The sequence below is a fragment of the Mesocricetus auratus genome, unplaced genomic scaffold (genome assembly GCF_017639785.1).
Source record: "Mesocricetus auratus isolate SY011 unplaced genomic scaffold, BCM_Maur_2.0 Super-Scaffold_100003, whole genome shotgun sequence".
In the NCBI taxonomy this organism is placed as follows: domain Eukaryota; kingdom Metazoa; phylum Chordata; class Mammalia; order Rodentia; family Cricetidae; genus Mesocricetus; species Mesocricetus auratus.
This window is the reverse complement of record NW_024429188.1, coordinates 25599099-25619403: the sequence shown is the minus strand read 5'-3', so window position 1 is coordinate 25619403 and position 20305 is coordinate 25599099.

The following is a 20305-nucleotide window of genomic DNA, read 5'->3' as shown; positions in this document are numbered from 1 at the left end:
CTTCAATAATTATTATTTAGGACAAATGTGTATATGGTGACTACAATAGACTCATGTGTGAGAATTCTTAGCCAATAGATAGTGTCACTATTAGGAAGCATGGTCTTGTTGCAGTAGGTTTGGCCTTGTTGGAGGGGGTATGTTACTGTGGAGATGGACTCTAATGTCTTATAATCTCAATTCTGGCTAGTATGTCAATGTTTATCCTTCTGCTGCCTGAAGATCATGATGCAGGACTCTCAGCTCCTACTCCAGCAGCATGCCTGCCTTCATGCCACCATGGTACACAATGATAAACTAAACTTCTGGAACTGTAAGCAAGCCCCAACTAAATGTTTTCTTTATAAGAGCTGAGGTGGTCATGGTGTCTCTTCATAGAAATAGAAAGCCTAACTAATACAGCATATGTTGATGGGGGAAGTCCTTCTGTGTATATGTTTGTCCTATTGGTTGATAAATGGAGTACTGTGGGCCAATAAGGAAGCAAGGTTGGTGGGACTAGGAGTCAGGGAGAAGTCTGGGAAATGTAGTCAAGACAAGAGAGTCGCCATGTAATCCTGGGAAGAGGAGATGTATGAGGCTGGCGTACTCAGTAGAATAAGACCTTATAGAAACAGGGGGAAGAATAGAGGAGAGAAGGATGAGAGTTACCACAGTAGAGGGAGCCATTATAGGTTTGAAGAGAGATCTTGTACTAGTGAGATATCCAGAGGCCTACAAGGATGACACCAACTGGCAATATAACCAATAGTGGAGAGGCTACCTTAAATGCCCTTCTCTATAACATGAATGATGACTTCCTTGTGTGCCATCCTAGAGTCTTCATCCAGTGGCTGAATGAAGCAGAAGCAGATACCCACAGATAAACACTGAACTGAACTCCTGGAACCCAGTTGCAGAGAGGGAGAAGTGATGAGCAAAGGGGTTATGACTTTGTGGGTGAAATTCACAAAACCAGTAGACCTCAACATGGGGAAGCTCATAGACCCCAGACTGATAGCTGAGAGGCCAACATGGACTGATCCAGACCCCATGAATGTGGGTGCCAGTAAGGAAGCCTCAAGCAATATGTCAGCACTTAGCTCTGTCATCCAGATGGACTTTGGTAGCCCATGTCGACTTTGGGAGCCCATTCCATATGGAGGGATGCTGTCTCTGCCTGAACACATGGGGGAGGGCCTAGACCCTGCCCCAGATCATATGACAGACTTTTGAGATCCCCCATGAAGGGCTTCACCCTCCTTAGAGAATGGAGTGGAGATTGGGGGAGGGGTTGGGGGCAGGTTGAATGGGGAGGGAGAGAAAGCTGGGATTGACATTGTAGCAAACTTGTTTCTAACTAAATTATATGAAAAAGAAATATATATATATATATATATATATATATATATATTAGTAGTTATGGGTAATACTTAAGACAGAACTAACCAATGAGAATCCATGGACATTGGCTGACAGCATTGTAATTAATAGAGCATCTGTGTGTTATTTGGAATTGACACAGCTCTGGGACCAGGCTGGCAGGAAGAATACATGCTACAACATGTCTTTCTGCAGATAGGAGGGGAAAAGGTCACATTGGGAGAATAGCATGCAGCTCATATATGTTTTAGTAACAATAGAAATGCACCATAAAGGAAGGTTGTATTTAAAATGACAAAGCCTATAACACTAAGGATGTTGAATATGAGGGCTTACAGCAGGCTAATAACCTGATGAACCATATAAATGTAGGGACAAAGCTCTCAGCCATTGTCAGGGAAACATCTCACTCCTTAAAGCCCTTGAGAAACTTATGTGAGACATTAACATCCTTTCACGAAAATCAAGAGGTTTTGAAGAAAGCTTCTAGTTATTTCAGAAGACTACACATATTGCTACATTTGCAGAGAGATAGATATGAGATTATTGCTGTATCTTGGTGTGTGTGGTAAAATTTCAAACTGGTCATAAAAATATGATGAAAAAAGAGAATTTAGCATACTTAACAGCATGCAGGCTAATTATAGGTTCAGAGGTAACACCTCCAGCCAGGTACTAACAGTTATAACTAGCAAACGGACAAGCTTAATAACAGACAATTCAGCAGATCTCCAATCACTGGTAATAGATAATAGTGCACAGTTATCCCCATGGATAGGTCAGAGTGACCTGCGTGTAGTGTGAGCACACCCCATTTGGCTGGGACTATTAAATCCCATAGCAATTATCTCAAACATTGTCACGTTTCCACCATGGTCACAAAAAAATCCATAGACAAGGATTTTTTAGGACTTTCTTGTTTAGTAAGCTTTCCTTCCCACCCTCAGCATTTTTGCTTAATAGTGTCCCTTTCAAATTTTGTGGAATACAGGTTTTCAAATGTTAACATGATGATGATTCTCTGAATTACCTCAGTGTCTGTTGTTATATCTCCCTTTCCATTTCCGATTTTGTTAATTAGCATGCACTCTCTCTGCCTTTTGGTTAGTTTGGATAAAGGTTTGTCTATCTTGTTGATTTTCTCAAAGAACCACCTATTTGTTTCATTGATTCTTTGTAATGTTTTATTAGTTTCTACTTTATTGAGTTCATCCCTCAATTTGGTTATTTCCTGGCATGTACTTCTCCTGGGTGAGTTTGCTTCTGTTTGTTCTAGAGCACTCAGTTGTGCTGTTAATTCTCTAGTGTGACTATTCTCCAGTTTCTTCATGTGGGCACTTAGTGCTATGACCTTTCCTCTTAGCACTGCTTTCAAAGTGTCCCATATGTTTGCTTATGTTGTGCCATCATTTTCATTGAATTCTAGGAAGTCTTTAATTTCTTTTTTATTTCTTCCTTGATCCAGGAATGGTGCAATTGTGCATTGTTCAATTCCCATGAGTTTGTAGGATTTCAGCAAATTGTATATGTTAAATATTAACTTTAAAGCATGGTGGTCTGATAAGATACAAGGGGTTATTCCAATTTTTTTAATCTGTGGAGGTTTGCTATGTTGCCAAGTATGTGATCAGTTTTAGAGAAAGTTCAATGTGGAGCTGAGAAGGAGGTACATTCTTTTGTGTTTGGGTACAATGTTCTATAGACGCCTGTTAATCCCAATTGGGTCATGCCTTCTGTTACTTTTTTTGTTTCTTTGTTAATTTTCTGTATGGATGTCCTGTCATGTGGTGAGAGTGGAATGGTAAAGTCTCCTACTACTAGTATGTGAGGTTTCATGTGTGATTTGAGCTCTAGTAATGTTTCTTTTACGAATGTGGATGCCTTCATACTTGGGGAATAGCTGTTCAGAATTGAGTCTTCATCTTGATGAACTTTCCCTGTGATGAATATTAATAGCCCATCTTCATCATTTTCGATTGATTTGAATTTGAAATCTAATTTGTTATACATTAGAAGTGCTATACCAGCTTGTTTCTTGGGTCCATTTGATTGGAAAATCTTTCCCCAACCCTTTACTCTGAGGTAATGTCTGTCTTTGACATTGAGATGTGTTTCTTGTATGCAGCAGGAGGATGGATTCTGTCTTTGAATCCATTCTGTTAGCCTGTGTCTTTTTATAGGCAAGTTGAAACCATTGATTTTGAGGGATGTTAATGGCCATTGATTGTTGATTCTTATTTATTTTGGATATATTGGTGGTGGTGTTATTGTGTGTGAATTCCCCCCTCCTTTTTCTTTTGGTGTTTGGTAAAGTGGGATTATCTATTACCTATACTTTTGTGAGGGTAGTTATCCTCATTGGGTTGTAGTTTTCTTTCCAATACTTTTTGTAGGGCTGGATTTGTGAATATGTATTGTATAAGTCTGGTTCTCTCATGGAATATCTTGTTTTCTCTGTCTACAGTAATTGAAAGCTTTGATGAATACAGTTGTCTGGACTGGCATCCTTGTTACAATGGCGTTTGTAGAACATCTATCCAGGTCCTTCTGACTTTCATAGTTTCCATTGAGAAATTGGGTGTAATTCAGATAGGTCTGCTTTTTTGTTACTTGGCCTTTTTCTTTTGCTGCTCTTAATATTTTCACTTTATTCTGGATTTTTGGTGTTTTGATTATTATGTGGCAAGGGGACTTCTTTTTTGGTCCAGTCTTCTTATGCTTTCAAAGGCATAGCTTTCTTTAGGTTGGGGAAGTTTTCTTCTTTGATTTTGTTAAAGGTTTTCTGTACCTTTGAGCTGAATTTCCTCAATTTCTTCTATACTTATTATTCCTATGATTAGCCTGTCCATGCAGTCCCATATTTCCTGGATAATATGTATTAGGCATTTGTTGGAATTGAGATTTTCATTGGTCGATGACTGTACATCCTCTAATGAGTCTAATGGTTATAATTACATCTATAGTTCCTGATCTTTTTTTTTCAGGTTTTCTATTTCCAGCATCCCCTCATTCTGTGTTTTCTTTATTTTTTATATTTCAGCTTTCAAGCCTTGAACTGTTTGAGATGTTTCCTTCACTTGTTTGTTTTTTTTTTCTTGACACTTTTTATAATCTTTAAGAGGTTTGTATATTTCTTGAATTATTTTTGGTTTTTTTTCTATTTCTTTCAGGGATTTTCTTGTTTCCTCTTTGAGCATCTCTATCATCTGCATAATATAATATTTTTCAAAATCTCTTTCATTTTTTAAAATACAAACAAGCTTGCTTCACATGTGAATTCCAGTTCCCTCTCCATCTCCTCTTCCCCTGCCACCCCCTAGCAGGACTCACAGGTCCACACCCAATCCCCACTACATTTCCCACAGAGTGTGAGGCCCTCCATGGGGGATCTTCAGAGTCTGTCATTTCATTCAGGAAAGGGCCTAGGACCTCCCCTAATAGTCTAGGATGAGAGAACATCCCTCATTGTGGAATGGGCACCCAAAGTACATTTGTATGCCAGAGATAAATACTGATTTACTACTCAAGGCCCCAGAGATTGCCTAGACCTCCTTACTGACACCCACATTCAGGGGTCTGTAGTAGTTCCATGATAGACTCCCAGCTATCAGTTTTGGGTCCAAGAGATTCCCCTTTTTCTGGTCAGCTATTTTTGTGGGTTAAACCAGCCCAGTCTTGACCCCTTTGCTCATGAGTCCTCCCTCTCTGACACTGGATTCCAGGAGTGCAGTTCAGTGTTTAGCTGTGGGTGTCTGCCTCTGCTTCCATCAGTCACTGGATGAAGATTCTGTTACCCACTCTCTGGCAATGAGACTGTTGACTGGCACTCCCCTGATCCATGTCTAAAATTCATATGTGAGTGAATACATCCCATGTTTGTCTTTTGAGACTGGATTACCTCACTCAGGATGGTTTCTTCTAGTGATATTCATTTGCCTGCAAAGTTCAAGACTGAGTAGTACTCCATTGTGTAAATGCACCATATCTTGTCTATTCACTCTTCAGTTGACAGGCATCTAGGTTGATTCCAGGTTCTGGCTATTACAAATAATGCTTCTATAAACATAGTGGAGCAGATATCCTTGTAGGAATGTTCATCTTTTGGGTATATGCCTAAGAGTGGAATTGATAGGTCTTGTAGTAGACTGATTCTCATTTTCCTAAGGAATGTCAATACTGATTTCCAAAGTGGCTGTACAAGTTGGCACTCCCACCAGCAGATGGAGGAATGTTCCCCTTTCTCCACATCATCTCCAGCATAAACTGTTATTGGTGTTTTTTATTTTAGCCATTCTGACAGGAGTGAGATGGAATCTTGGTGTTGTTTTATTTTGCATTTCCCTAATGACTAAGGATGTTGAACATTTTCTTAAGTTTCTCTCAGTAATTTTAGAATCCTCTATTGAGAATTCTCTATTTAGTTCTATATCCCACATTTAACTGGATTATTTGGTGTTTTGGAGACTTGCTTCTTGAGTTCTTTGTAAATTTTGGAGATCAGCCCTCTTTTAGATGTGGGATTGGTGAAGGTCTATTCCCATTTTGTGGGTCTTTTTTAACTTGTTGAATATATCCTTTGCCTTATAAAAGCTTCTCAGTTTCAGGAGGTACCAATTTATTAATTGTTGATCTCACTGTCTGTGCTACTGGTGTTATGTTCATGAAGTGGCCCCTGTACCAATTAGCTCAAGGGTATCTCCCACTTTCTCTTCTAAGTGATTCAGTGTGGCTGAATTTATGTTGAGTTCTTTGATCCATTTGGATTTAAGATTTTTGCATGGTGATAGACATGAATCTATCTGCGGTCTTTACATGCCAACATCCAGTTATGTCAGCACCATTTATTGAAGGTGCATTCTTTTTTCAATTGTATAATTTTAGTTTCTTTGTCAAACATCAGGTGTTCATGCTTGTATGGGTTTATATCAGTGTGTTCAATTGGATTCCATTTGTGTATTTGCACAAAAATATACAGGTCCACGAATGGAATCTGCAGGTTGCTTTTAGCAAGATTGCCATTTTTTACTATGTTGATCCTACCTATCCATGAGCATGGGAGAATTTTCCATTTTCTGATATCTTCTTTAATTTCTTTCTTTAAGGACTCAAAGTTCTTGCTATACAGGTATTTCACTTGTTTAGTTAGTGTTACCCCAATATATTTTCTGTTCTTTGCGGCTGTTACAAAGGATGATGTTTCTCTTATTTCTTCCTCAGCCCTTTTGTCATTTGTAAATAGTATAGCTAGTGATTTTTTGAGTTGCTCTTGTATCCTGAGACTTTGCTGAAGGTCTTTATCAGCTGTAGGAGTTCTCAGGTTGAGATTTTTGAGTCACTTATATAAACTGTCATAGCATCTGCAAATAGTGAAAGTTTGACCTCTTCCTTTCAAATTTGTATCCCCTTGATTTTATTTGTTTTCTTCTTGCTCTAACTTGAAATTCAAGTACAATATTGAAGAGGTATGGAGAGAGGAAACAGCCGTGTCTTGTTCCTGATTTTAGAGGAACCGTGTTGAGCTTCTGTATATTTAGTTTGATGCTTTCTGTTGGTTTGATGTATATTGCTATTATGTGTAGGCATGCTCCTGATATCCTGGATATCTCTGAGACCTTTATCATGAAGGAGTGTTGAATTTTGTCGAAGGCTTTTTCAGCATCTAGTGAGATGACAATGTGATTTTTGTTTCTCAGCTGGTTTATATGGTGGATTACTTTCATGGATTTTCATATGTTGAACCATCCCTGCATCCCTGGGATGAAACCTACTTGATCATTGTGGATGATATTTTTTTAATATGGACTTGGATTTGATTTGCCAGTATTTTATTGAGCATTTTTGCATCAATGTTTATGAGGGATATTGGTTGAAGTCCTCTTTCTTAACTGTGCCTTTGTGTGGATTGTTTATCAAGGTTATTGAAGTCTCATAAAAAGAGTTTGGCAATGACCCTTCTGCTTCTATTGTGGGGAATACTTTGAGGAGAAATGGTTTAAGCTGTTCTTTGAATTTCTGGTAGAATTCTGCACTGAGGCCATCTGAACCTGGGCTGTTTTTGGTTGGGAGACTTTTGATGATTGCTTCTGTTTCATTTGGGATTATAGGTCTATTTAAATTGCTTATCTGTTCTAGATTTAATTTTGGTAAGTGATGTCTATCCAGAAAATTGTCCATTTCTTTTAAATTTTTTAATTTTGTGGAGTACAGATTTTCAATGTATGACCTAATGATTCTCTGTATTTCCTCATAGTCCATTGTTATGTCCCCCTTTTCATTTCTGATTTTGTTAATTTTAATGTTCTCTGTCTTCCTTTTGGTTTGTTTGAATAAAGGTTTGTCTATCTTGTTGATTTCTCAAAGAACCAACTCTTCATTGCATTGATTCTTTGTATTGTTTTCCTAATTTCTACTTTATTGATTCAGCCCCTAATTTGATTATTTCCTGCCATCTACTACTCCAAGGTGAGTTTGCTTCTTTGTGTTCTAGAGCTTTCAGTTGTGCTATTAATTCTTTAGTGTGACTATCTCCAGTTTCTTCATGTAGGTACTTAGTGATATGAACTTTCCTCTTAGCACTGCTTTCACAGTGTGCCATAACTTTGGGTATGTTGTGTCTTCATTGTCATTGAATTTTAGGAAGTCTTTAAATTCTTTTTTTATTTCTTCTTTGACCTAGGAATGGTACAATTGCACATTATCCAATTTCCAAGAATTTGTAGTGTTTCTGCAATTTGGATTGTTGAATTCTAACTTTAATGCATGGTGGTCTTATAACATACATGGAGTTATTCAAATTTTTTCCTGTTATTATTTGCTATGTTGTCAAGTGTGTGGTCGATTTTTAAGAAGGTTCCTTGTGGAACTGAAAAGAAGGTATATACTTTTGTGTTTGGATGAAGTGTTTTATAGATGTGTGTTAAACCCAATTGGATCATAACTTCTATTCATACATTTTTTCTTTGTTAAGTTCTACAGCTGGATACTATGGAGGCATTTTTCTCAACTGACACCCCCTCTACTCTAATACCTCTGTCTTGGGTCAAGTTGCCATAAAATTAGCCATTACATGAACTCAACAGCTTATATTTAGGAATATACTTGCATATGCAAATACATACATGCCCAGGCTGAGCTCTCGGAGTCCAGTAGAAGAGAAGGAGGAGGTATTATATGAGCAAGGGGGTCAAGTCCATGATGGGGAAACCCACAATAACAGCAAACAGGATCTTTTTGTTTTTTGTTTTTTGTTTTTTTTTGGTTTTTACGAGACAGGGTTTCTCTGTATTGTTTTAGAGGCTGTCGGCCCAGCCTAGCCTCGAACTCACAGAGATCCGCCTGCCTCTGCCTCCCGGGTGCTGGGATTAAAGGCGTGTGCCACCACCGCCCGGCAGTAGACAGGATCTTGTGGGAGCTTGTGGACTCTAGGCTACCAGCTAGGGAGCCAACAAGGGACTGAACTAGAACCTGTGCATGTGGATGATAGTTGTGTAACTTGGTCTGTTTATGGTAACCTGTGGAGGTAGGACCAGATTTCATCCCTGGTACATGAACTGGGTTTTTGGATCCCATTCTTTATGATGGGATACCTTGGTCAGCCATGATGCAGATGGGAGGGGCTTGGTTCTTCCTCAAGTTAATATGCCAAGCTTTGTTGACTCCTCATGAGAAGTCTTATCCTTTTTGAGGAGTGGATACTGGACATGGGTGGGCTGGGGGAAGGAGGAAGTGGCAGGAGGGGAGGAACGGAGACTTGTAGTTGATATGTAAAATTAATAAATAACATTTTAAAAAGAAACAAAAATTAAAATAAGTACATACATGCATGCAGTAACAAATGAAAAGAGGCCATGAATTCGAAGGAATGCTGTGAGCAGGAATATGGGAGGGTAGGGAGGGAAGAGAAGAAGGAGAGCAACAGTGTAACTAAAATACAATCTCAGAAATAAAAAATTAAATAATCTGCTGCTGCTGATTTTCTTTTTTATTTATTTTTCAGTTTTAATTTAGATAAGAAACAAGGTTGCTTCACAAGTCAGTTCCAGGTCCTCTCCCTTTCCCTCCCTTCCTCCCGTGCCCTCCCCCCAACCCCCCCATTAACCCCTCATTTCCCCAGGGAGGGTGAGGTCCTCCATGGGGGTGTCCATACTTTGTCATTTCATATAGGGCAGGGCCTAGACCCTTCCCCAAGAGTTCAGAGTGAGAGTGCACCTCACATTGTTGGATGGGAGTCCAAAGTCTGTGTGTATACTTGGGATGCATACTGATCTGCTGCCCAAGGCTCAATAGTTTACCTAGGCCTCCTGACTGACACCTAAATTCAGGGGGTCTTGATCAGTCCCATGCTGGATTCCCAGGCTGATGCCTGGCATTCAAGAGCTAACCTTTGTCAGGTCAGCTGTTTCTGGGGGTTAAACCAGCCCAGTCTTAATCCCTTTGGTCATCAGTCCTCCCTCTCTGTTACAGGCTTTCTTGAGTTCAGCTCAGTACTTAATGTTGGGAGTCTGCCTCTTCTTCCATCAGGCACTGAATGATGTTTCTGTTTCCAAGACTCTCTGGCCATGGGATTGTAGATTGACACTCCCCAGATCTACGTCTAAAATCCATATATGAGAGAGTACATGCCATGTTTCTCTTTTTATTACTGTGTTACATCACTCAGGATGGTTTCTTCTAGTGTCATCCATTTGCCTGAAAATCTCAGGATTCCATTGTTTTTCTTCTGCTGAATAGTACTCCATTGTGTAAATGTACCACATTTTCTCTATCCACTCTTCGGTTGAGGGACATCTAGGTTGCTTCCAAGTTCCGGCTATTACAAATAATGCTGCTATGAACATAGTGGAACAGACATCCTTGTTGTATGAATTTAATGGGGATTGCATTGAATCTGTATATTGCTTTTGGCAGGATTGCCATTTTTACTACATTGATCTTACCTATCCAAGAGCATGGGAGATCTTTCCATTTTCTGAGTGCTTCATTAGTTTCTTTCTTTAAAGATTCAAAGTTCTTATGATACAGGTCTTTCACTTGATTGGTTAGCATTACCCCAAGGTATTTCATGTTGTTTGTGGCAATTGTAAAGGGTGATGTTTCTCTGATTTCTTTTTCAGCCCTTTTATCATCTGTATATATTAGGGCTACTGATTTTCTTGAGTTGATCTTGTAGCCTGCCACTTTGCTGAACGTGTTAACAAGGAGCCTGTAGAGAGAGCTGGTCTATTCCCACCCACACTCAGGGAAGAAGGCAGAGGACAGAGAGCAGAAGCCAGAGATTATTAGATTTTCCTGCACCCACCAACAGGGAACCCTGGTCGCTTACCCACCAGGAGAGGAAGACGAACTTTCTGCAACCACTGGAAGACATGATGGGAAAAAGACAATATCAGAACACAGTTAGCAGCAGCAATAACAACAAAAACCAGATATGACACTGCCAGAATCTAGAGATTCTACACCAGCAAGACCTGAACACCCAAATGCAGATGAAGCACCTTTAGGAAAATGATAGAGGACCTCAAAGAGGATATGAGAAAATCCCTTAAAGAAATGAAAGAAAGAACAAGCCAAAAAATGAAAGAAATGGAAGGAAAAGCACAGCAAAAAGTCCAACAAATGCAAGAAAATGAGGAAAAGACAAAGCAAAAATCACAAAAAATGTTTCAAACAGTGCAAGGGTTGAAAGAAACAAGCAGGGATAGCAATGCTAATATCTAACAAAGTAGATTTTAAACTAAAATCAGTCAAAACCGATGAAGAAGGTCATTTCATACTCATCACAGGAGAAATCCACCAAGATGTAGTCTTGATTCTGAACATCTATGCCCCAAACACAAAGGCATCCACGTTCAAAAAAGAAACATTACTAAAACTCAAAGAGCACATAAAACCTCATGCATTTATAGTGGGAGACTTCAAAACCCCACTCTCACCACTAGACAGCACTACCAGACAGATAATTAACAAAGAAACAAAGGAACTAATAGCAGTTATGACCCAATTGGATTTAACAGACATCTATAGAACATTCCATCCAAACACAAAAAATATTCCTTCTTCTCAGAGCCACATGAAAACTTCTCAAAACTCGACCACATACTCAGCAACTTATCAAACCTCAACAGATAGAAAAATGTAGGAATAACCCCCTGTAACTTAACAGACCACCATGCATTAATGTTAGAATTTAATAACAACACAAACTGCAGAAACCCTACAAAGTCAAGGAAATTGAATAATACACAATTGCACCATTCCTGGGTCAAAGAATTAATAAAAAGTAATTAAAGACTTCCTAGAATTCAATGAGAGTGAAGACACCACATACCCAAACTTGAGGGACAAATTGAAATTAGTGCTAAGAGGAAAGTTCATAGCACTAAGTGTACACATGAAGAAACTGGAGAAAGTCACACTAGAGAATTAACAGCACAACTGAAAGCTCTAGAACACAAAGAAGCAAACTCACATCGGCTCTAGAACACAAAGAATCAAACTCACATCAGAGGTGTAGATACAAGGAATATTCAAATTGAGGGATGAACTCAATAAAGTAGAAACTAAGAACATAATACAAAGAATCAATGTAATGAAGAGTTGGTTCTTTGAGAAAATCAACGAGATAGACAAAACTTTAATCAAACTTACCAAACAACAGAATGTGAACATGCAAATTAACAAAATCAGAAAAAAAGGATATAACAACTGACACTGAGGATTCCTGAGAATCATCAGATCATACTTTGAAAACCTGTAATCCACGAAATTCAAAAATTTAAAGGAAATGGATGACTTCCTGGATAGATATCACCTGCCAAAATTAAATCAAGAACAGACAGGCAATTTAAGTATACCTATATCCCCTAAGTAAATAGAAACAGTCATCAAGAGTGTCCTAACCAATAAAAATCCAGGTCCAGATGGCCTCATGCAGAATTCTACCAGAAATTCAAAGATCAGCTTATAACAATTCTCCTCAAAGTACTCCATGCAATAGAAGCAGAAGGGTCTTTGCCAAACTCTTTTTATAAGGCTTCAATAACATTGATACCCAATAATAGGAACATATATAAACATAATAAGAGCTACATACAACAAACCAACAACCAACATCAAACTAAATGGAGAGAAACTCAAAGCAATTCCTCTAAAATCAGGAACAAGGCAAGGCTGTCCACTCTCTCCACACCTTTTCAATATTGTACTGGAAGTTCTATCCAGAGCAATAAGACAACAAAAGGACATCATGGGGATACAAATTGGAAAGGAAGAGGTCAAAGTTTCACTATTTGTAGAAGATATGTTAGCTTATACAAGTGACCCAAAAGATTCTACCAGGGAACTCCTGCAGCTGAAATATACCTTCAGCAATTTGGTAGGATACAAGAACTACTCAAGAAAATCATTATACCTATTATATACAGATGACAAAAGGGCTGAGAAAGAAAGCAGAGGGACATCACCTGTACAATTGTGACAAACAACATAAAATACCTTGGGGTAACAGTAACCAAACAAGTGAAAGACCTGTAACGCAAGAACTTTGAGTCTTTAAAGACAGAAATTAAAGAAGGCACCATAAAATGGAAAGATCTCCTATGGTCCTGGATAGGTAAGAAAATGTGGTACATTTACACAGTGGAGTACTATTTAGCAGAAAAACACCAATAGAATCTTGAAATTTGTAGGCAAATGGATAGCACTAGAAGAAACCGTCCTGAGCGAGGTAACCCAGTCACAAAAAGAGAAACATGGTATGTGCTGACTCATATATGGATTTTAGATACAGATCAGGGGAGTTCTGTCCTACAATCTCACTGCAGCTAGTCTGAGAAACAGGAAGTCCCCTAAAAGAGATATGCATGGCACTCCAAAGATGCTGGAATTAGGCAAGATCTCCTGAGCAGACTGGGAGCATGGGGAGAGGGGAGAGGAAGCCAGGAAAATGACAAGGGGAGAAGAAGAGGAGAGAGGAGGACATGTGGGAGCAGGAAGGTTGATTTGCAGCATGAATACAGGAGAGCAGGATTAGAAATATTGTAATAGATGGAGTCATTCTAGGTTTGAGAGGAGATCTGGCACTTGTGACATTTCCAGCGACCTACAAGGATGATACCAACTGGCAAACTAAGCAATAATGTAGAGACTACTTTAAATGCCCCTCCCTGATAATGATTTTGATGACTATCTTATATATCATCCTAGAACCTCCATCCAATGACAGACGGTAGCAGAGGCAGACATCCACAGCTAAATACTGAACTGAACTCCGGGAACCCAGTGACAGAAAGGGAGGAGTGATGAGCATAGGGGTCAAGACTGGGCTGGTGAAACCCAGAGAAACAGCTGACCTGAACAAGTGGGAGATCTTGGACCCTAGACTTATGTCTGAGAGGTTAGCATGGGATTTATCCAGACACCTTGAGTGTGGGTGTCAGTGAGGTGGCCTAGGCAATCTATGGGGCTTTGGGCAGTAGATCAGTATTTATCCCTGGCATACAAATGGACTTTGGGCTCTCATCCCTCTCTGAAGGATGCTCTCTCAATCTGGACACTTGGGGGAGGGCCTAGGCCCTCCCCGGAATGAAATGACAGACTCTAGAGATCCCACATGGAGGGCCTTATCCTCCCTGGGAAACGGAGTGGGGATTAGGTGGGGGAAGACGGGTGGTTGGTGGGAGAGGCATGCATGGAGGGGAGGGAGAGGGAGCTGGGGCTGACATGTGAAGCAAGCTTCTTTCTAATTTAAATATATAATAAAATTTAAAAAGAATCAAAATATCAGTGCTGTACCTGTAGGTCATGGGAAGAGGATCTGAGCATAGAGCCCCAGGTTCAAACACTAGCAACACCTTCCTACCCCAAACCCAGTATCAGAATTATGGGATTGATACCTGAATCTTCTTTGCAAGCCCTTAGGTGTTGAGAAACAATGATTGGTGAAGCTTCAAGGCCACCTTGGGATCCATTGCTAAACAGGAAAAGAAATGGGATGGGAAAGAGAAGGAACCACATTCACCAGGTAGCAGATTTTAAATAATTTACAGTCAGGTTGTGGTGAGGAACATAGGTTGGATTATTTAGCTCTCACTCAAACTGTGCATCACTGCTAGAAAATCTCAGCAGTATACATGGTAAATATTACTTACATCATAATTTTATGTTATAAATCTTACATTTTTATGTAAAATAAATAGTCCAGTCTGTTTTTGCCACATGTCCCTCATTTTCTTCCTTGCCCAGCCATGTGATCTGGACATGTGATCAGCAGGTGTACCTTGAACACATAACTTGTGACCTTCTGTCACCAGAAGGAAGACCCATGGCCAAGTGCAAAAGAATTTCCACCCCTGAGTATCCATCCTTGTGCAAAGCCCCTTTAACTTCATAGTTGCAAGACCTGAGAAAATGACTTGAAACTTCTAATCTGATATGTCCTTCCTCATAATTGAAGATGAGCCATTGTGACATGATTAAATGTGTTAATGTGCTTAGAACCCAGGTCTTGTGCAGACAATGCATGTAAACTTCAAGTACAGTTATCCTTCTTGCAGGTAATGTGATCAGGTTTCCTAGTGACTGTCTGATATTGTACACAGTGTTTTATATAATGAAAGGTAATTAATGTATCTGGATTTTTTCTATTGTGATGGGTATCCAGTAATCAGGACAGAAAGATACATCATTGTATTATAGAACATAGAAAACAACTAAAGCTAGATATAGTCACTATATTGGTTTCCTATGGGTATCTTTGTGGTTTAAATGAGAAGAGTCCCACATAGGATCATGGATGTGAACACTTGATCCATGAACGGTAGTGCTTTTTGGGGAAACAGTTAGGAAGTACCTCATCTGCTGTAGGAGGGCTTTGAGAGATCATAGACTTGTCCACTTCTAGTTTGGTCTTTCTGAAATGGAGACGTTAGGTCTGAGTTTCCTGACCACTTGTCTGCGGTCATGTTTCCCTTGCTGTTATGTACTGTCCATCTGGAAACATCAGTCTTAATTATCCCTCCCTTCTACATGTTGCCTTGATCAAGGTATTTTATCACAGCAAAAGAAAAGTAAGTAACACAAGGGCTTAGAAAAAGCATGGTAGCATATTACTGCAACACCAGTGGCCTGGAGTCAGAGATAGCATGTCCATAATTCAGGGCGATTATGACCTCGAAGTAGAAACTGTCTCAAAAATAAAAATAAGAAAACTACAGCTGGGAGGCCAGCATGGCACTGATCCAGACCCCTCCCCGAATGTTGAGAGTCAGTGAGGAGGCCTGGGCAAACTATGGGGCCCTGAGCAGTGGATCAGTGTTTATCCCTGGAATACAAACAGACATCCTGTGTCCATAACACAAAGAGGGATGCTCTCTCAGCCTGGACTCTTAGCGGAGTGCCTGGACCCTACCCTGAGTGAAATGACAGACTCTAGATATCCCCTATGTAGAAGGAATTGGCAATAGGGTAGGAGGCTGGGGGGGGAGGTGGAGGGTGTGGGAGGAGGGGAGGGAGAAGTAACTGGGATTGACATGTAAAACAAGCTATTTAAAATTAAAATAATAAAAAATAAGAAAACTATCATCTTGCTAATAATTTCATCATTCCTTTCTTTCCCTTAAATTATGTTCTGCTCCCATCTCTCCGTTTTCCTTTGATATTATAGAACCAATATTGAGCTACTGATATAGTTTTGAATATTATCTATAGTAGTATACTGAACGATTTCTTTCAGCATATGATTTAGGGTATTTTCCCTTTCATCCCAGTCATAATCTCGTTGGATGTTCCATGTCCCTAGATCTTTGTGAACATCCCTGGTGAGTTAACCAGGTTCCTTTCTGGTATGTTGAAGCCACTACTTCTAGCATCTGGATCTACTTATGGCAATAACTTTTTAAAAAATGTCACTACCTCTAATGATAGGGTTAGAAACTGTGACTCAAAGAGAAAGAAAGAAGTAATGGACAAGGATTACCCAGTCAGGTAGGTCTTGACTATGAGCAGGGAGGCACACTCACAAACATACCCTACTCCTCAAATGCTGTGTAAGAAAACCTGACAAAAGGAAATAAAAATATTCCATGGTTAGTAAAATTCTCATTGTGCTTATATTCTTTTTTATATCAATGCATTTTTATTTTATTTTTTCCATGTGTGCCTTTTTTATATTTTTTATTTAACTTTTTACACATGTCACTTTCAGTTCCCTCTGCCTCCACTCCTCCTCCACCACCAATCCTCCTAACACCTCAGCCTCAATCCATCCCCCTTTGCTCCCCGGGGAAGGCAAGGGCCTCCATGAGGGATTTTTCAGAGTCTGTCACACCATCCCGGGAAGGGCCCAGGTTCTTCCCCATGTGCCCAGGCTGAGAAAGTATCCTTCCTTCTGTATGCCAGGAATAAATACTGCTCCACTCTCCAAGGACCCACAGATTGACAAGGCCTCCTCCTGTCACCCAGGTTCAGTTGGGAGGGTGTCTGTATCAGTCTCACGCTGGCCCCCCAGTCTTCAGTCTGGTGTTCACATGTTCCCCTTTGTTTAGGTCAGCTGCCTCTGAGGGCATTGCCAGCCTGATCTTGATTCCTTTGGTCATCACTGTTCTTTGCAGCTGGGTTCCAGGAGTTCAATTTGATTCACAGTTGTGGGTGTCTGCCTCTACTTACATCAGCCACTGGATGAGAGTTCTAGGATAGCATATAAAGTAGTCATCATTCTCACTATCATGAGAGGGCATTTAAGGTAGACTTAATGTCAGTTGGTATCATTCTTGTAGATCTGTGAAGATCTCACTAGTGCCAGTTCTCTCCTCCAGCTTATACTGGCTCCCTCTTTTATGGTATCTCCCATCCTCTTTTCCTCTATTCTTACCCTGGCTCAACCTTCCTGCTCCCCCATGTCCTCCTCAACCATCCTCTTTTCTCCCTCTCTTTCTCCCATCTACTTCTACCTTCCACCCCCCAATCCAATTAGGAGATCACATCCCCTAACCCTTTTCCGGGTTACCATGCGTATCTCTCTATATTCTAATGGCTGAAACTGGGGAGATGATATTAGTGGTAGATGAGATTTGGTGATGCAATAAAAGGCTCAGAAGTGTGAAACAGATCAGTCACTACCCAGCTGATTATGAAGTCAGCAACCAGCCTCAAAGGATGCATGAGGGGAGCAGCAGGGTTTTTCATAACCCTGCTAGCCCACTTTCTAGCTAGCTCCACTTTCCACACATAACTGGACACCAATTCATTTGGAGACAGTGTCATTGGTAAGTATAAGCTCCATTCATTTTTGTTGTATATATAATTAATGTTTCTAAGTATGTATATTAGAATTTATGATTGACATTGGAAAAATAGGTTCATGGCTATATGTACATTCACAGTGATATGGAAATGTCATGATTGTTCATATTCCCCACCTGAAATGCTGTCCTGATTGAATGTCATCTACCATTTCTCGCTGCTCTGGCTGGCAGCATCTGCCACTGTACTATCTGAATGTGGACGTGACTGCACCAGAACCCATTTTAGTGGAATTACATGGTGGTTGATATTTTGGGACTAGCATTTTAGTGTAATGTACACAAGCCTGATCCAGTTGCCACCCATGTGCAGATTTCTCTCCTCCACAAGTATGTAAGTAGGAATCATATTCTGTCTCCTGTACAGTTAGTCCTTAATTTACCGTGGTCCTATCATTTAATGTGGCCTGTATCTATAAAAGGTTCTTGTGTTGAGTCAATAATTCCCAGATGCTAATGCTAACTTTAGAGGATCTGGACACTGAAGGAAATGGGATGATGGGAAGGAACTAGTTCCTATGGAATATGTCTTTGAAGATAGTACCTCATGCAGGCTTCCTTCTCTGATTCTGAAAATGAAGTCCTTTTCTACTGGAAAGTTACTATTGGATATGCTCTTATCTCTGGGATTTGAGTGATTTACCCAGTGATAGTCTATTGGAAAAACTTTCCCAGAAGGTATCCATCGCAAATAGCTTTTTGGTAAGGTGTGGGAGCCCATGATCACCTCTCCTTCTCTATGATGAGATTTCATATGGTTTGAACTTATGCAGGCCTTGCACATGCTGTCACAATTTCTGCTAGTCCATGTATGCCTGAACCTTGTTGAGTAGAGAAGATGCTATTTTCTTAGATTCATCTATCACCCCTGCTCTAAAGAATCTTTTTGTTTCCTTGTCCACATAGATCCTTGAACTGTGAGGGTAGAGGGTTTTATAAAGACTTTTGTTTAGTGCTGAATGCTCAAAAGTTCTCATTCTCTATGAATTATCCACTTTGTATGTCTTTGTATTATTAGTATTTACTGTAGGATGCAAACATTATATGTACTCACTCATATATGGATATTAGACATAGAGCAAAGGATTGCCACCCTAGGGTCCACACTGCCAGAGAAGCTAGGAAACAAGGAGGAAGCTAAGAGTTATTTCTAAGTTAAATAAAAAAGAATGAAAAAAACAAAAAGGGGTCATCTCATCTCCAGCAGTCCAAACAACTGCTGAGATCACTGGTCTACTCCCACCACAACTCACATCAGACATGAGCTTGGGCCCTTGCCTCAGGCCTGACTACTGCTTGCCCACTCTGGGATTTCCTGGCCTGGGGACTGCAGGCAGGTCCATTCCACCTAGCACACCAAGGAAGCCATGAGTCTTCTGACAACACCTTGATAGTCTAGCTCCCCCCCACTGGGAAAGGGAGTACCTCAGGTCCATCTGCACACACAATGAGCCCCATCAGAGTATCAGACCCACTTGCACCCCTGAAAGAGAACCTTGGAACAGTACCCATCAGGAAAGGAAGAGACCTCACCTGCACCCAATGGAAGAAGAGATGGGAAGATGACAATATTAGAACATATTCAACAACAGAAAAACCAATATGATGCCGCCAGAGTCTAGGGATTCTACACTGCCAAGACCTGAACATCCCAAAACAGATGCAGCAGATGAGAACAACCTTAAAAACAACTTCATGAAGATGATAGAGACCCTAAAAGAGGAAATGAGAAAATCCTTTAAAGAAATGGAAGAAAAGACAAACCAAAAACTGAAAGAAACAATTTGAACAGTGCAAGGTTTGAAAGCTGAAATACAGACAATAAAAAATACACAATCTGAAGGAATGATGGAATAAGAAAAGGTGGGTAAACAATCAGGAACTACAGATGCAAGCATAGCCAACAGAATGTAAGAGATAACAGAGAGAATCTCAGGTGTTGAAGACACAACAGGATAAATAGACTCACTGACCAAAGAAAATCTTAAGTCCAACAAATCCCAAACACAAAATATCCAGGAAATATGGGACACTATGAAAAAGCCAAACCTTAAAATAATAGATATAAAAATAGGTGAAGAAATCCAACTCATAGGTGCAGAAAACATATTCAACAAAATTGTAGAAGAAAACTTTCCCAGCCAAAGAATGACATGCCAATGAAAGTACAAGAAGACTACAGAACAAAGAAAAAAAAGAATCACATAATAACTAAAACCCCAAACATACAGAATAAAGAAAGAATATTAAGAGCATCAAAGGAAAAATGCCAAATAACGTATAAAAGCAAAAGCCATCAGAATTATACCTGACTTATCCATGGAAACTTTGGAAGCCAGAAGGTCCTGGATAGATATTCTATAAACACTAAGACTCCATGGGTGCCAGCCCAGACTACTATACTCAGAAAAGATTTCAATCTGTATAGATGGAAAGAACAAGATACTCCATGACAAAACCAGATTTAAACAACACATATCCATTTATCAGGTTCTACAGAAAGTATTGGAAGGAAAACTCCAACCTATGGAAGTTAACTACACTCACAAAATCCTAGGTAATAGATAACCCCACTTAACCAAAAGTCAAAAGAAAAAGCAGGGTAAATCCACACACAATACCATAACCAACAAAAAAATCAAAAT